Source organism: Alosa sapidissima, chromosome 22 (assembly GCF_018492685.1).
Source record: "Alosa sapidissima isolate fAloSap1 chromosome 22, fAloSap1.pri, whole genome shotgun sequence".
NCBI lineage: Eukaryota > Metazoa > Chordata > Actinopteri > Clupeiformes > Clupeidae > Alosa > Alosa sapidissima.
Window position 1 is genome coordinate 7,659,475 of NC_055978.1, and position 16,314 is coordinate 7,675,788.

Sequence of the window (16,314 nt, forward strand, 5' to 3'; positions counted from 1 at the left end):
GGGCCCTGACATTTAAAATGAGACATTGAGAACTTTGAAAAAGCACTGGTAGTTTACTTACAAGACGATTTATACAGACAGTATCTTCACGAAGTTTAGCGTTTGCAGCCATCTTGAATTTAGTCACGATAAGTCGAGCAACGAGTAAGAATGAACAGGTATGATAAGGGATCAGATTCCAAAAATAATTCAGTGGAAATGCATGGATTCCAGTTTCTTCCAGTAGCAGCAACTGGAATCCATGCATTTCCACTAAATTATTTTTGGAGATTTTATTTGTGTCGCCAGCATAGCCTATTGACAATTTATGTTGTAAATAGGCTTACCTTATAAGCCTACCTGTAGCTTAGGGAAGCTAACAGCTTTCTATTAGGATCTAGTTTGTTAGTTACAGTTTTGTCATAACTCCCTGATGCATTTTTGCATTTAGAATAGCCAGAGCGTGGATATCTCAATCGGAAAATTAAACAATATCGGGTGCCTATGGACTAGGCTGGGTGAACCCAGTCTGATCTGCCCGCTATTTATTTTTTGATTTCTTAAAAGATTGAGCTTGGTCTGGTGAAAGCCAGACTAGCCATGGACCTCAGTTACACAATGCAAGGGAACATGAATCAGCCTATATTTGCACGAACAATAACGGACAACAGCTCTAGCGACGCATTTCATCAAGGCCCATTTGGACATGTCCGTTATTTGCACCACTGTTACTTAATTTGTGCATTAACAATAATGTTTCAGACTACTGTTACTTAATTTGTGCATTGACAATAAAGTATTACATGAACTAAAGATGACTAAAATCTTATGTAGAAGAAGAAACATTCACAAAAAATCCATCCATCCAAAAATGACCTTTGTTTTTGATAGCTGTTGAAAACGGCATGGAACTGACAGAGATGTTTTTGTTTATAAATAAATAAATAAATAAATACCATTATGCTGATACCTTTTGCTTTTCCCAAATACAATGTAGCCTACAGGTGTACTGTAAGTGACCTTTCATCAATCCAGTTGCAATGGATGAACTGTGATGAACTGCCCTACTTGTGATTGTTTAGAGATTTTAAAGGTTTTAACAATGCTACATCTTCTTTCGCTATTCTACAATCTATTCACCTTTTCAGCACCAGTAGGCTTCTGTGCAGCCGCACACACACACTCAGGCATGCCAAACAAGCATACACAAAAGTTTCAAGAGTGGGGGATGGAGTAAAATATGGAGACAAATTGAAGTGTGATTTATTTTTTGCGGAACGGATGTACAGGACTGAGCGGCGGTCATATTTTGTACCGCTATGCGGTACATCTAGTTTCAAGTAAGCATGATAAGGTGTCTATATACTCACATGGCCTATGCGGGGAAGACCACAAGGGCACCTAAGACTAGGATAGCAGAGCACAGATGTGCAATACGTAACATGGACATGAAAAGTTCAGTGGCAGCCCATTTTAAAGAGGCCCGTCATAATGTGTCTGCCCTTAAATATATGGGAATTGAGATGGTAAAAATGCCCAGGAGGGGGGGCAATATTGACAACTTACTTCTCAAACGTGAACTATATTGGATTTATACCCTGGACACTATGGCACCAAGGGGTATGAATGAGGACTTTAATATCAGACCGTTCCTGTAACTACTTTAATGACTATGTGGTTGCTAACTGAAAATCTTAAATAACGGTACTTCTGTTTCGGGTTCTTCTGTTTGCCCTTTGGAAGTGAATAAAGACTGTAGCAAAAGTTTTTTTAACATGATGCTGTATTGTAGTCTCCTGAATAAAAATAGTAACCTTGTGAGTATACAGACACCTTATCATGCTTACTTGAAATTATGATGGCCATAGGGCCTGATGCTATGTCAAGTACTCTGAATAGACTTCTCTGTACACTCGAAGTCGTGTTTTAGAAAGAACTTCAAAATATGCACTTATGTTTGTATGTATGTATATATTTTCTGTATATTTTTGTATATTTGGTAGAGACTGGTGTAGTGTGGTGAAAAATATTTGTGGATGTCTTTGGTACCTTGGGATGCACCTCTCTGCAGTGGGTGTGCCTTCCAATCAGAACCTGATTGATGTATCATGTGACCCTTTCTACCTAATAAGTATGACGTGTGTCTATCTTGATTCAAGTCTGATGAAGAGTGTGTAGCTCGAAAACGTTCACTTGGTGAAATAAAAGATAAAGCAAAACGGGAGCAAGTGTGCGGACATTCTACTTTGTTTTTTTGATTGTCTGACCCTTTTGTCCTGCACCTGCGTTTTGGATGTGCGCACCTCTACCTTAGCAATTTGCACTGTTGCACATTTTTGTTGTGCTCTTATGCCAATTATGTGTATGTGTCTTATGTCATTTCTGTGTCTTTTCTCTGTCTTTTGTCTGTGTCAATTATGTGCTGTATTCAGTGCTGTCATTATTTGTGCCTCTGTAATGCGACCTTGGGTTTGAAAAAGGCACGGCATAAATAAAATAAATACCTATCATCACTTCATGAACAACCTTTTCATGTAGTGTGTGGAATAACCTTTTATCTTAATAACCTAGCAGCAAATGGACAACCCCAGCGCTCATCGCCAGCCAGACCAGCTGACCACAGCTGAGGTGTGACCACTAGTGTCGTCTGATGGTCGGAGGCTCCACCAAAGTCCTTTTCCTTGCTTCGCCCTGAAGGGACTTACCGTATTTTCCAAATATTGACCGGCATTCTATTATCCCGCTTATTATACGGCTACTTGCCAAAACGAAAAAATAAACTCCACGATATGTCTCTTTACATTTATTTGCTACTGTTTCGTTGTGGCTTTTGCTGAGAAACAAATAGTTCACATGCTGAACTTGAATCAAACGTTCTTTAGAACACAGCTGATCAACCGTCTGCCTTCACTTTTGAATGAGATCCGTTGCCATTGACAGCAGTCATTATTTAGAGGTCCTTAGGCAAAAATAATGAGCGGTAGAACTTTGGGAAATCCCATTCAAGTCAATGGAGCGTTCTATCTGCATTGTGAAGAGCCGTAAAATAATGTCAGTCAAGGAATGCTTTTTTCCCATTTTTATCTTTTTATCTTAAGAGTATTTTATACTCGTTATACCATGTATTTAAAATGTTGCAAGACTTTGTGTGTGGGTGGATGTTTTTGTTATTGCTGCAAGACAAATTACCCCATTGGGGACAAATACAATTCTACTACTACTACCCCCAAATTTCAGTTTTTTGAGTGCTACCAGAGCAAATAAATGAGGTGGGGGGATAGCCACACATTTCAAGACGTCTTTTCAGTGCAATCAGTCGTCATTCGGTGACTTTACTTCATTTGAATATCTGTGTGCACACATTAAGTCTTCTCCTCAGATTTTATTACTGACAATTTACTGGCCTCCAAAACATTCAGCAAAAGTTTTTCTTGAAGAGCTAGGTGAACTGCTATCAGTCGTTTGCATAGAGTTTGACTGTCTTATTATATCAGGGGATCTAAACTTGCATGTGGATAATCCTGAAAACAATTACGCCAAGGAATTCATTGCACTAATCGATACTTTCTCCCTAACACAGCATGTACAGGGGCCAACACACTCTCTCGGCCATACCCTCGACCTTGTTATCACAAAGGGTCTCTATGTCTCTACAGCTGTTAAAGACCTGGCCTTATCTGATCATTTCTGCGTGTTCTTTGATGAAACACAGCTATGATTGTAAAAAGGAGAATCATAAATGATCAGACAAGTGCTCTCTTTGAGCAAGCACTTTCACTAAAGTCAAGTCAACTGTCAGACTCTGTAGAAGACTTATTTGATCACTTTAATGTGAAAATGGCAAACATTATGGATGACATTGCTCCATTACAAATACAATTCAAGAAAGTTAAGGACAAACAGAAAGCACCATGGAGGCAAAATCCAGCAGTTAAACTTCTAAAAAGAGAGTGTAGGAAGACTGAAAGAAAATGGCGTAAATACAAACTTCAGATCCACTATGAAATCCATAAAGAGATGCTCCGCACATATAACTCTGAAATATGCAAAGCAAGACAGTGCTTTTTTTCTAACATTATCAATAGAAGTTCAAATAACACTCGTATTCTATTTTCAACTGTTGATAAGTTAACTAATCCCCCCTCACAATTAGCGCCTGAACTTCTCTTAACTAAATAAATGCAATGAGTTTTCATCTTTTTTAAAAGGTAAAATTGACAAAATCAGACTCAACATATCTGCTCAATTACAAATTCAACAACCTGAACTTCCAGCAACAAACAGAAGGAAACTAAACTTGATGTCAGAGTTCAGCTTGATAGACTACGAAACACTTGAAAAAACGGTACAGAATCTCAGCTCTTCCACATGTGTCTTAGACACTCTGCCTACCAATTTCTTCAAAACTGTTTTTCACCTCATAGCGGCGGATGTCCTTCAAATTGTAAATGTATCACTGCTGTCTGGAACTTTTCCTAAGTCACTGAAAACAGCTGTTGTAAAGCCACTTCTCAAGAAGAATAACCTGGATGCATCCATGCTAAACAATTACAGGCCCATATCCAAACTACCTTTTATTGGCAAAATTATTGAAAAAGTAGTCTTTAATCAATTAACCACCGTCCTAACATCAAATGGGTATTTTGGTTACTTTCAGTCTGGTTTTCGGGCAAATCACAGCACTGAAACATCTCTCATTAAAGTTTCCAATGATATACGCCTCAACACAGATTCGGGTAAAACATAAGTCCTAGTGTTACTGGACCTTAGTGCAGCATTTGACACTGTTGATCACAATATTTTACTACACAGACTAGAACACTGGGTTGGATTTACAAGCATAGTTATCAGCTGGCTAAAATCATATCTACAAGAAAGGAGCTTCTTTGTTGCCATCGGAAACTGTACCTCAACACCAACGTCCTTGACCTGTGGTGTTCCCCAGGGGTCGATCTTGGGGCCACTATTATTCAACCTCTATATGCTCCCACTTGGACAAATCATCCAAAATAATTTGATTTCATATCATAGCTATGCAGATGACACAAATTTACTTAGCTCTGTCACCAAACGACTATGGTCCTCTTGAATCTATGTGTCAGTGTATAGAACAAATCAACACCTGGATGTCTCAAAATTTTCTTCAGTTGAACAAAAAAAAAACTGAAGTAATTATATTTGGTAAAAAGAAAGAAAGACTTAGGGTTGCCACTCTCCTTGACACAAAAGGGTTGAAGGCAAAGGATACAGTTAAAAATCTTGGTGTATTAATTGACAGTGATCTACATTTCAACAGCCACATGAAAGCGATAACTAAATCAGCTTTTTACCACCTCAAAAATATTGCCAAACTCAGAGGGCTGATGTCAAAATATGACTTAGAAAAACTCATTCATGCATTTATCTCCAGCAGGGTTGATTACTGCAATGGACTGTTCACAGGCCTTCCTAAAAAGACTACTAAACAGCTTCAGGTGATACAAAATGCAGCAGCTAGGATTTTAACAAAAACTAAAAGAACTGACCACATTACTCCAATTCTTAAGTCCTTGCACTGGCTTCCAGTAAGTCACAGAATTGACTTTAAAGCACTATTGCTTGTTTATAAATCAGTAAATGGAGCAGGACCTAAATACCTGTCAGACATGCTTCAGCAGTACACACCTTCTCTTCCTCTCAGGTCCCAGGTGAAAAACCTGCTAGTAAAACCTACTGTTAGAACTAAACATGGTGAAGCAGCTTTTAGCTGCTATGCGGCTCAGCTGTGGAACCAGCTGTGGAACTGGCAACTGTAGCCAGTTTTAAATCTAGACTTAAGACCAAACTGTTCTCGGATGCTTTCTGCTAACTGTGCCGAGTTACAAATTCTGAATCTGCCTTGATAATTATTCTACCTTGTCTTTTATTACTTTTTTACTACTTTTGCCTTTGTTTTTGCTTACTAATTATTCTTTATTTTTAAATTATTTTACCTTGTGTTTTATGTTTTCTTTTTATTATGATCTTTACCTTTTAACTACTCTTTGACTATATTGCCTTTCTATGCTTTTATTTGTTATTATTGTTTGGTTTTGTTTATGTAAAGCACATTGAATGACCTCTGTGTATGAAATGCGCTATATAAATAAACTTGACTTGACTTGCCTTTACTACTACTACTGCTGCTGCTGCTTGGGGATTTCAATTTCAATTTAATTTCACTTATAGAGCACCAAAACATTAGACATGTCTCATGGCGCTTTACAGAATGTTAGACAATCAGAGATTATTTATTATTATTTTTTACATTTTAATTTAAAGATTAGGAGTGGTCATAGGGCAGTGGTGGGTCGCTAGGCTGTACGGGCCAGGAATCCGGGCAGAGTTGTCATAAGGGCAAGTGGTGGGTCATTAGGCTATACGGGCCAGGGATGCACACACACACACACATACACACGCACACACAGTCAGTGTTTTCACTATTCTTCCAGTTGCGGCCATCTTAGTATTAGTAGTAGGCTTTTATTGTCACATAGTCACAAGTACCAGTGAAATTAACCATCAACCTGTCCATACATTACTCAAACATATACAATATGACAAGGGGGTAGACAGGACAGGAAGACAGGGGATTAAGGAAGAATACAGCATAACATGAGGAGAGGGGAGGAGAAAAAAGCAACCCCCAGACTATGCTCCTGTGGGGAGTACAGTGTGGGAACAGGACAAAAAAAACACCTCAGCAACATAAGCACATAGTCAGTACACTTTACAATATGAAAAACACACAACTTGCCACGGGAAGGGACTGGGGGGTGGATGGTAACCCAGCGCAGGCAAGCAGCCATCCGGTCCTGCAGCCATTTTCGGCGCTGGACACAGAACAGCTTGTCATACTGGGGGTACAAAGCAGCGAAGGTGAGGGATTGGGGGTAGTGGGGGGTGACTGCATGTCTGTATGTTTTTGTATGAGTATGAGTTAATGTATGTGTAGGCCTGGAGAGACGCTCTGCCTGGCATCACAATCTTAGTGCCTCAGGTCGCAGGAATGTCATAGCGATAACACAGCAAGTTGCCATGGAGACAACCTTGATCAGGTCCAAGACAGAGTCAACAATCAGCAGGTGTCTGTAGGAAGTGGGGGAAGGAACGCCAGAGCGTCTCACTGCAGTGCTCTTCCGGGGGAGTTGTTGTTCCAGCAGCGGCCTTGGCCGAGGCCAGTGTTGGTTGAGGGGGCCGAAAGCATATAAGATTGGGATTGTTTGGTTTTGGGGTGAGTAGCCACATTCCAATTTACATGACTACTCCCTTAGTCCGTTCTGGTCTTGATCCAATTGCCTTTGTAAAGCAGTGAGCTTCTCCATGATGTTATCCAACCTAGTATCCATAAAATCCATCCTAGCATCCATCAACTGCTTGATAGTCCCAGTGTGGGTGCTGACAGCTCTGCCACTGCTTCAATCATGACGGGCAGCCTTTCGGGGCTTTGGACAGCTGTCACCATTTTCTGAATTCCTCGATAAACCAGGGCAATGCCTAATCCAATCAGCAAAAGATCGGTGATCATGGTTCCAAATAGGTAGGTTCCACAATAGGTTCCACATACTTCCCACAACTTCAATATTTGACAACTATCATGAATGGTACTTCAAATAGATGTTATGGGAAAATGGGGAAAAGAAAATTTCCCAATTAAAACGTCATCATTCATGTCACTTGGGAATCAGAGGTGGGAAACTGGGGGAAGATTTTGCTATCTCAGTTGCCCAGTTGGGGGCTCGTCATCACTTTTGTCATCACGTTGTAGTTCATTTCCATGTGGACTTTCATGTCCAACAATTTTCATGTGAACTTGGGAATTTGTTGTTTTTGTCACTTGAAAGCGCATATCCTTCTTTCACAAGCATCTTAGCTACGCCATATGTTTAAGCAAATACATTTGTTTATTTAAGATCAGTGAGCGTATGTTTTAACCTTTGTTACGGTGGGTTTCCACACAGCGAAATAGCCTACCTCGCACATTTCGGCCAGTGAAATTTCGCCTTGGGGGCCAAACCGCTAACCTTTTGACTGCAGTGTCTAGCCAGTGGTAGCAAGCAAGCTAATTAAGCAACTCAGCTAGTTCAAAAGTTTAAGTACTTAAAGGAATTATCCGGAGTAAAATGCACTTTAGATCAATTTACGGATGATTGGGAGTACATACGTTGAGTTGACATCAAAATCATGTTTTGAGAAAGTTCGATTTTACCGTTTTTAGTCAAAACTCGCTAGCCTGGAAGTGACCCGGGCATGTCATTTCGCCGCTACAAAATGCTATTTTTATACCTCTTCTACAGTTCCAAACAACATTACACTTACGTGGTAGTGAGTAGAGGGTCCCTAAAGCCAAACCGAAGTATCCTGAGGTCTTTATGTGGTCGGATAGAGAGTCCAGAATGAATTTCATCAAGCCAGTACCTTTCCGGAAATGTTGCTGCTGCAGCTGCCATCTTTAGGGGAAAGTCGGTAGGAGTCGATTGCCGAGTGTGGAGTAACACGCTCTGGAAATTCACAATTTCGTCGCCGTTTAAAAAAAAAAAAAAAAACATAGTCCAGTATTTCTTTCGAAATTGAAATGAAGTTGTATGCAACAGCAAACCCTAGCTTACTAACAGGTTGGAATTTTGAAATGTCACGTGACGTGATGTCGACTCCAATCGACTCCTACGGACTTTCCCCTAAAGATGGCAGCTGCAGCAGCAACATTTCCGGAAAGGTACTGGCTTGATGAAATTCATTCTGGACTCTCTATCCGACCACATAAAGACCTCGGGATACTTCGGTTTGGCTTTAGGGACCCTCTACTGGTGGACCACTTTGTGCCATGGTGCAGTAACAACCACCTTGTCTTGAATGTGGCTAAGACAAGGGAAATGGTGGTGGACTTTAGTAGGGCCAGGCAGGGCTAGAAATTAACGATGTCCCGACGTCCCGGGGACCATAAAAAATGCTTCCGGGACACAATAGAATGATGTCTGGGACAACTCTGGGACAGTAGAAAAAATGGCAAAGCAAATTTCAAAATAGGTACTTTTTCCCTAAACTGTTCACATGGGAATCTAAACGTATCTTTCTTGTCTGAATAAAATACAGAATCTGGCCTATACAAAATTTGACCTGGCGTGACGGGCAGCTGGCAAAAGCAGCGTTAGCCAGCTGATCTGTAAAGAAATCTGTAAAGCGGTTTTGTACACGCAGCCTTACAACACTGTTTAGGCTACTGCTCTTCAAATCACTGTATGCTACAATGTTATTTTTGGTACAAATATAGTAAGATACCCAAATGGGCTGGGTGCTTGCGTTTCCTTAGGAATCTGCCGTATTGGTTAAATGAATATTGTGACTTATAGGCCGACACAAAAATAGGGCAAGGGCGGTAGGCCTAATGGGTCACTTTCCGATATAGAGGTTAACTTACCTAACTAGCAGGCAGGTAAATGGCATTTGTTTTCATGACATTGTGAACATTTTTGACTGATAGTGTAGGCCTAAGGTGTTCTAAAAAAGTCCTCTCTGACTAAAACGGTACGTGTTTTCTGTCATTGACAGACAAACGTCACCAATATCATGCTGAGCTAAATAGCCTACTGCAACTGCGATTTGACAAAACGATAGTGTTGCAAGGTAGCCTATAACAATGAAAACAGTTATTTAAGTTAGCATTTGACATTTCGCTGTGGCAGTTCTAAGGGGTGTCCAAACTGCGGCCATGCACTTTAATCCGGCCCTCCGAGCATTTATTTGTTTATCAAATTATTAAAATAGGCCGCTCGCTATTTTTTCCAGCAATAGACGACGTTGTGGTTAACTTTAGGCTACTGCAAACTGCTTTACACTCTTCTTAGAGAACGTTTACAATGTCAAAACAGCTTGTTACATCGAGATACATATTCTAACTACGTTTTGCTAATTAATTTAATTGGGAACGCATTTGAGGGTGAGAGGGTGGCAGGAGATTAGGCTAGCCTATCTGACAGCTTTGTGGTAATTTCCCACGCTAGGCTACTTATTGTTTTCACTGAGATCTGTGGCCATGACATCATACCAAACTGACATTGAAATTAAAGACACGTGAAAATAGATTATTGACGAAATGTTTTACAACCCTGTCCGTCAAAACGATGGACAATGAATGTCTAGTGCAACCTCAAAAAAGAGCCAAAAGCGCAATCTCTGAAAATGAGTGTTGGGTGAAACAGCAGATGATTAATGAAATGGTGTTTAATAAATTGTTCAGAACTGACATGGTGGACCAGAACGAGTTAATTAAGTGATGTAAGTTACTGATTATTATGCTGTTTATTATGTAAAATGGGAAAAAAACAAGAACTTGAATTTGGGACACTGGTGTTTAAGTCCGGGACAGTGGCAAGTAGAATTCGGGACAGCTGCGGGACACTGAGAAAAAAAGTTAATTTCGAGCCCTGGGGCCAGGCCTGAGCTAAATACCATTTCAACACTGGAAGTTGAAGTTGTTGAGAACTACAAATATGTGCAGGTTCTTATAGACAATAAACTGGATTGGAGGTACAACACTGAGGCTGTATACATACGTATATATATGTCACGGTTCAGACAGACGACCAGAGGACCACAATTGCGTCACACCAGAAAGTTTATTAAACTTAAGGGAAAAGGGAAGTAGGGAGTGAGTGAAGGCTCCAGGGGTTACTGGGAATAACAGGGATACAGGGGTTCCGTCCAATGTGCTGTGTCTGTGTCCCACCCAGTGGCAGCGATGCGTCCTATGACGCCGGTGGTGGGTGGTCCGGAAGTCCGGGGGGGGGAACACAGACACAACAGGGCGGATGAAACAAGGCAGAAGTACAGTTCAAGGGAAATCCAAATTCGTAGTAGCAAGGCAGAAAGCAGGTCTGGTTTTCTGGGGCAGAAGAGTATCCAAGATTCAGGCAGGTCCGGGGTCACAAAACAAGAGTGAGCCAGAAGCGCGAGCAAACAGGTTCCGGGTGTGAGCTTTGCAGACGATCTGACAAAGGAGAGCTGAAAGACAGGGCTTTAAATACTGGGAGAGGTTAGTGGGTAATGCAGCGCAGCTGGCAGAGTAATTAGAGCAGAGCAGAGCAGGGACAGGTGGAGCTAGTTAGGCTGAGTAGAGAGAGTGGTGAGCAGAGTGGAAGATAATGGAAACCAATTAAGGTGGTAACCCGGTGGAGTGAGAGGGCTCATGACAGAACCCCCCCCCCCAAGGGACGGCCCCAGAAGTCCCAAGAGCAACACCACGCCGGGCGGGAGGAGGGGAGCCGGAGGAGGGCTAGAACTCCTCCGAACGGTCCGAGTGAACGTCCTCATCCTCGGAGGAAGCCGGAGGGTCGTGGTCGGGAGATGGGACAGGTCCCGAGACAGGGTCAGGCACAGGACAGGAAGCCGAGCGGGCAGGACGGTCAGGGACCCCTCTGGGGCGGCCCCTACGGATTGCAGGTTGATCAGGATGCCGTTGGTGGAAGGCGGTGATGAGAGTCCGATCCACAATCCGACTAGCCGGGACCCAGGTCCTCTCCTCAGGTCCATAGCCCTCCCAGTCAATGAGGTACTGGAGACCCCTACCCCTCCGTCTGGACCGAAGCAGGCGGCGGACGGTGTAAACCAGACCACCATCGACGAGCCGTGGAGGAGGAGGAGAAGGCGCAGCAGGGACCAGCGGACTCTCATGAATGGGCTTAATCTTAGACACATGGAAAGTGGGGTGCACCCTCATGGAATTAGGCAGTTGGAGCCGGACAGCAGTTGGGCTAATCACTCTTACAATAGGGAATGGGCCAAGGAACCGAGGTGCCAGCTTTTGCGACTCCACCCTGAGTGGCAGGTTCTTCGATGACAACCACACCCTTTGACCAACATGGTAGGTGGGAGCAGGAATTCTCCGACGGTTGGCCCCGGTAGTGTAGCTGGCAACGGATCTGAGGAGTGTGGCTCGGGCTTGTGACCAGGTGCGGCGACATCGACGGGCAAAAGCAAGTGCAGATGGGCAAGTAACCTCCCCTTCCTGGCTGGCAAATAGAGGAGGCTGGTATCCATAAACACATTGGAAGGGGGACATACCGATGGCAGAGCAGGTCAGAGAATTGTGTGCGTACTCCACCCATGTCAATTGCTGCGGCCAGGAGTGGGGGTTGCGTGAGGTCATGCATCGCAGTGCCTTCTCGAGCTCCTGATTTGCCCGCTCTGACTGCCCATTGGATTGGGGATGGAATCCGGAAGTCAGACTGACTGTGGCTCCCAGCAGGTGACAGAACTCCTTCCAAAAGGCGGAGGAGAATTGTGGGCCACGGTCAGAAACTACATCCCTTGGCAGTCCGTGGATCCGGAAGACGTGTTCCAGGACCACCTGGGCGGTCTCCTTGGCGGTTGGGAGCTTGGGGAGGGGAACGAAGTGTGCCATCTTGCTGAATCGGTCAACTATGGTCAGAATGACGGTCATGCCACTTGAAGGGGGCAGCCCCGTGACAAAGTCAAGGGCGATGTGAGACCAGGGACGTCTGGGCACAGGCAGGGGCTGCAGCAATCCGGCTGGGGGCTGGCAGGACGACTTGTGTTGGTTGCAGATGGGGCAGGCTTGGACGAATTCCCGTACATCCCTTCTCAGAGAGGGCCACCAGAACCTCTGGGCGAGCAGGTTGTAAGTGCGGGTGGAGCCAGGGTGACAAGCTAGGCGGGAGTCATGTCCCCACTGAATGACCTGGGACCTCAGGTTTTCGGGGACAAACAGGCGGTCAGCTGGGCAAGCGCTGGGACCTGGCTGGTTACGGAGAGCTTCCAGCACCTGTTCCTCAACAGCCCAGGTCAGAGCTGCTACGATGCAGGGACTTGGCAGAATCGACACAGGATCCTTGGAGGGGGTGTCATCCTTCTGGAATTGACGGGAGAGGGCGTCTGGCTTGGTGTTGCGTGATCCAGGCCGGTATGACAGAGTGAAATTAAACCTGGTGAAGAACAGGGCCCAGCGGGACTGCCTGGAGTTCAACCGTTTGGCCGTGCGGATGTACTCCAAGTTCTTATGATCGGTCCAAACGAGAAATGGAATGGTGGACCCCTCCAGCCAGTGACGCCACTCCTCCAAGGCAAGCTTCACAGCCAGCAGCTCTCGGTTCCCTATGTCGTAATTGCACTCAGAGGGGGACAACCGACGTGAGAAAAAGGCACAGGGATGTAGCTTCCTATCCTCCGCAGCCCACTGAGAAATCACAGCACCAACTCCCACATCCGAGGCGTCCACCTCCACAATGAATTGCCGGTCCACATCAGGCATCTGGAGGATGGGAGCGGAGGTGAACCTTACCTTGAGGGTACTGAAGGCTTTGTCGGCTGCTGGGGTCCAGGTGAAGGGTTGCTTGGTGCTGGTTAGAGCAGTGAGGGGCAGCAATGGTACTGTAGTTCCGGATAAACTTTCTATAGAAGTTAGCAAACCCCAGAAACTGTTGCAGCTTCTTTCTGTTCTCCGGAACTGGCCATGAAGTGACTGCTGATATTTTGGCAGGATCCATTTGGATACTTCCCTCTGCCACTATGTACCCCAGGAAGGCCACTGTCTTGACGTGAAACTCACATTTCTCTGCCTTGGCGTAGAGGGAATTCTCCAGGAGACGATGAAGGACTTGCTGGACATGGCGGGTGTGTTCAGACAGGTTTCTGGAGTAGATTAAGATGTCATCCAGGTAAACGAAGACAAACTTGTTTAACATGTCCCGCAGCACATCATTCACTAGAGCCTGGAACACAGCAGGAGCATTGGTGAGGCCAAAAGGCATAACCAGATACTCGTAGTGGCCTGTTGGTGTATTGAATGCGGTTTTCCATTCATCTCCCTCCCGGATCCGCACTAGGTGGTAAGCGTTTCTGAGATCCAACTTGGTAAAAACAGTGGCTCCCTGGAGCAACTCAAAGGCAGAGGTGAGCAGAGGCAGAGGGTAACGGTTTTTCACTGTGATGTCGTTGAGTCCCCTGTAGTCGATGCAGGGGCGAAGAGATCCGTCCTTCTTCCCCACAAAGAAGAAGCCAGCACCAGCAGGAGATGAAGATGGACGGATTAATCCTGCGGACAGAGAGTCGTTGATGTAGTCCTCCATGGACTTTCTTTCAGGAGCAGACAACGAATAAAGACGGCCCTTTGGAGGGGCTGTTCCAGGGAGGAGGTCGATGGCACAGTCGTACGGTCGGTGAGGGGGCAGAGATGTGGCTCTTGCTTTGTTAAACACTTCTCTGAGACCATGGTAGCATTCTGGGACATTGGAGAGGTCAGGAGCGGAGTTAGTGGGTACTGGCCGAGGGGGTAGTGCGGCAGCAAGCAGGCAGGTTCGGTGGCAGTCCTCCCCCCACTCCCTGATCACCCCGGTCACCCAGTCGAGCTGAGGGTTGTGCCGGCGGAGCCATGGGTAACCCAGGATGAGGGGTTGGCCTGGAGAGGGGAGCAGGTGAAACTGGATAGTTTCTTGATGGTTTCCGGACAGACCCATCGAGACCGGGGCCGTGACATGAGTGACCGATCCGAGTAAGTGTCCGTCCAGTGCCCGGGCAGGAATAGGAGGTGTCAAACGGTGGTTCTCCAGTCCCAGTTGGCGTGCCAGCTTGATGTCCATTATGTTGGCTTCGGCGCCAGAATCCACCAGAGCAGCCAGGGTGTGAGTTGAGTCAGAGAGGCGGAGGTGAACTTGCAGCAGGGGTTTGCGGTCGGAGGACTGGATGGTCATTGAGCTCAACCGGACTCCCCCTATGCCCGGTGAGCTTCGGCTTTTAAAAGGGCAGGTTACCACACGATGTCCATCACCTCCACAATAGAGGCAGAGGTTTGAGGTGAAGCGGCGCTGGCGCTCTGCAGGAGTGAGAGAGGCTCGCCCAATCTCCATGGGCTCAGACTGGTCAAGCTGACTTGGGTGAGTGGCAGTAGATGACAGGAGCCCCGTCGGATCTCTCCGAATGCCGGTAGTTGGTGGACCTTGGCGCCCCCTCTCACGACGACGGGTCTGTATCCTTCTGTCGATCCGGACAGTCAGTGCGATGGCTTCATCAAGAGTGGAAGGCAGTTCATGGGAGACCAACTCGTCCTTGATATAGTCGGCCAAGCTATGGAAGAACGCGTCCACCAACGATGGTGTGTTCCAAGAACTTCGTCTTGCCAGGGTTCGGAAGTCGATGGAATGGTCTGCGACTGTACGTCTGCCTTGTCGAATACTGAACAGTTCACGAGACGCCTCTGCGGTTGGTGAATCCAGGTCAAACACCTTCAGCATCTCCTCAGCAAACAGGTTGAAGGTTGCACATACGGGGGTTTGACGTTCGAACTCTGCTGTTCCCCAGAGTCGAGCTCGGCCCGTCAGGTGAGTGATGGCATACCCAACTTTAGCCCCTTCCGTGGCGAAGGTCCTTGGCTGCAAGGAGAACTGAAGTCGGCAGCTAGTCAGGAATGGCCGGACCTGGGTTGAATCGCCGTTGAACCGCTCGGAGTTTCCAATCTTGGGTTCCGGAGCAGCGGCTGCAATGACCGGGGCAGGTAACTCAGGGGCAGGGCTGGTGGGCAGACTGCCTGGAACTGGGCCAGTGGGCGGAGTGGCTGGGGTAAGGTTGGGGAGGAGTTGGATGATCATGGCGAGTTGTTGTTGCTGCTGCTGGAACTGCTGCTGGTGCTGCTGGAACTGCTGATGCTGTTGGTGGCCGACCTGAAGCAGGGAGGTGATGTCGCCGCTCATGCGGGCTAGCCCTCTCTCAGTGTGTTCCAGGCGTTGCATGGCGGTGGGTTGCTCAGGTTCGTCGGTTTCCATGTCGGGGGAAGTGTGCGCTGAGTCCATGATGGTCAGATCGTACTGTCACGGTTCAGACAGACGGCCAGAGGACCACAATTGCGTCACACCAGAAAGTTTATTAAACTTAAGGGAAAAGGGAAGTAGGGAGTGAGTGAAGGCTCCAGGGGTTACTGGGAATAACAGGGATACAGGGGTTCCGTCCAATGTGCTGTGTCTGTGTCCCACCCAGTGGCAGCGATGCGTCCTATGACGCCGGTGGTGGGTGGTCCGGAAGTCCGGGGGGGGGAACACAGACACAACAGGGCGGATGAAACAAGGCAGAAGTACAGTTCAAGGGAAATCCAAATTCGTAGTAGCAAGGCAGAAAGCAGGTCTGGTTTTCTGGGGCAGAAGAGTATCCAAGATTCAGGCAGGTCCGGGGTCACAAAGCAAGAGTGAGCCAGAAGCGCGAGCAAACAGGTTCCGGGTGTGAGCTTTGCAGACGATCTGACAAAGGAGAGCTGAAAGACAGGGCTTTAAATACTGGGAGAGGTTAGTGGGTAATGCAGCGCAGCTGGCAGAG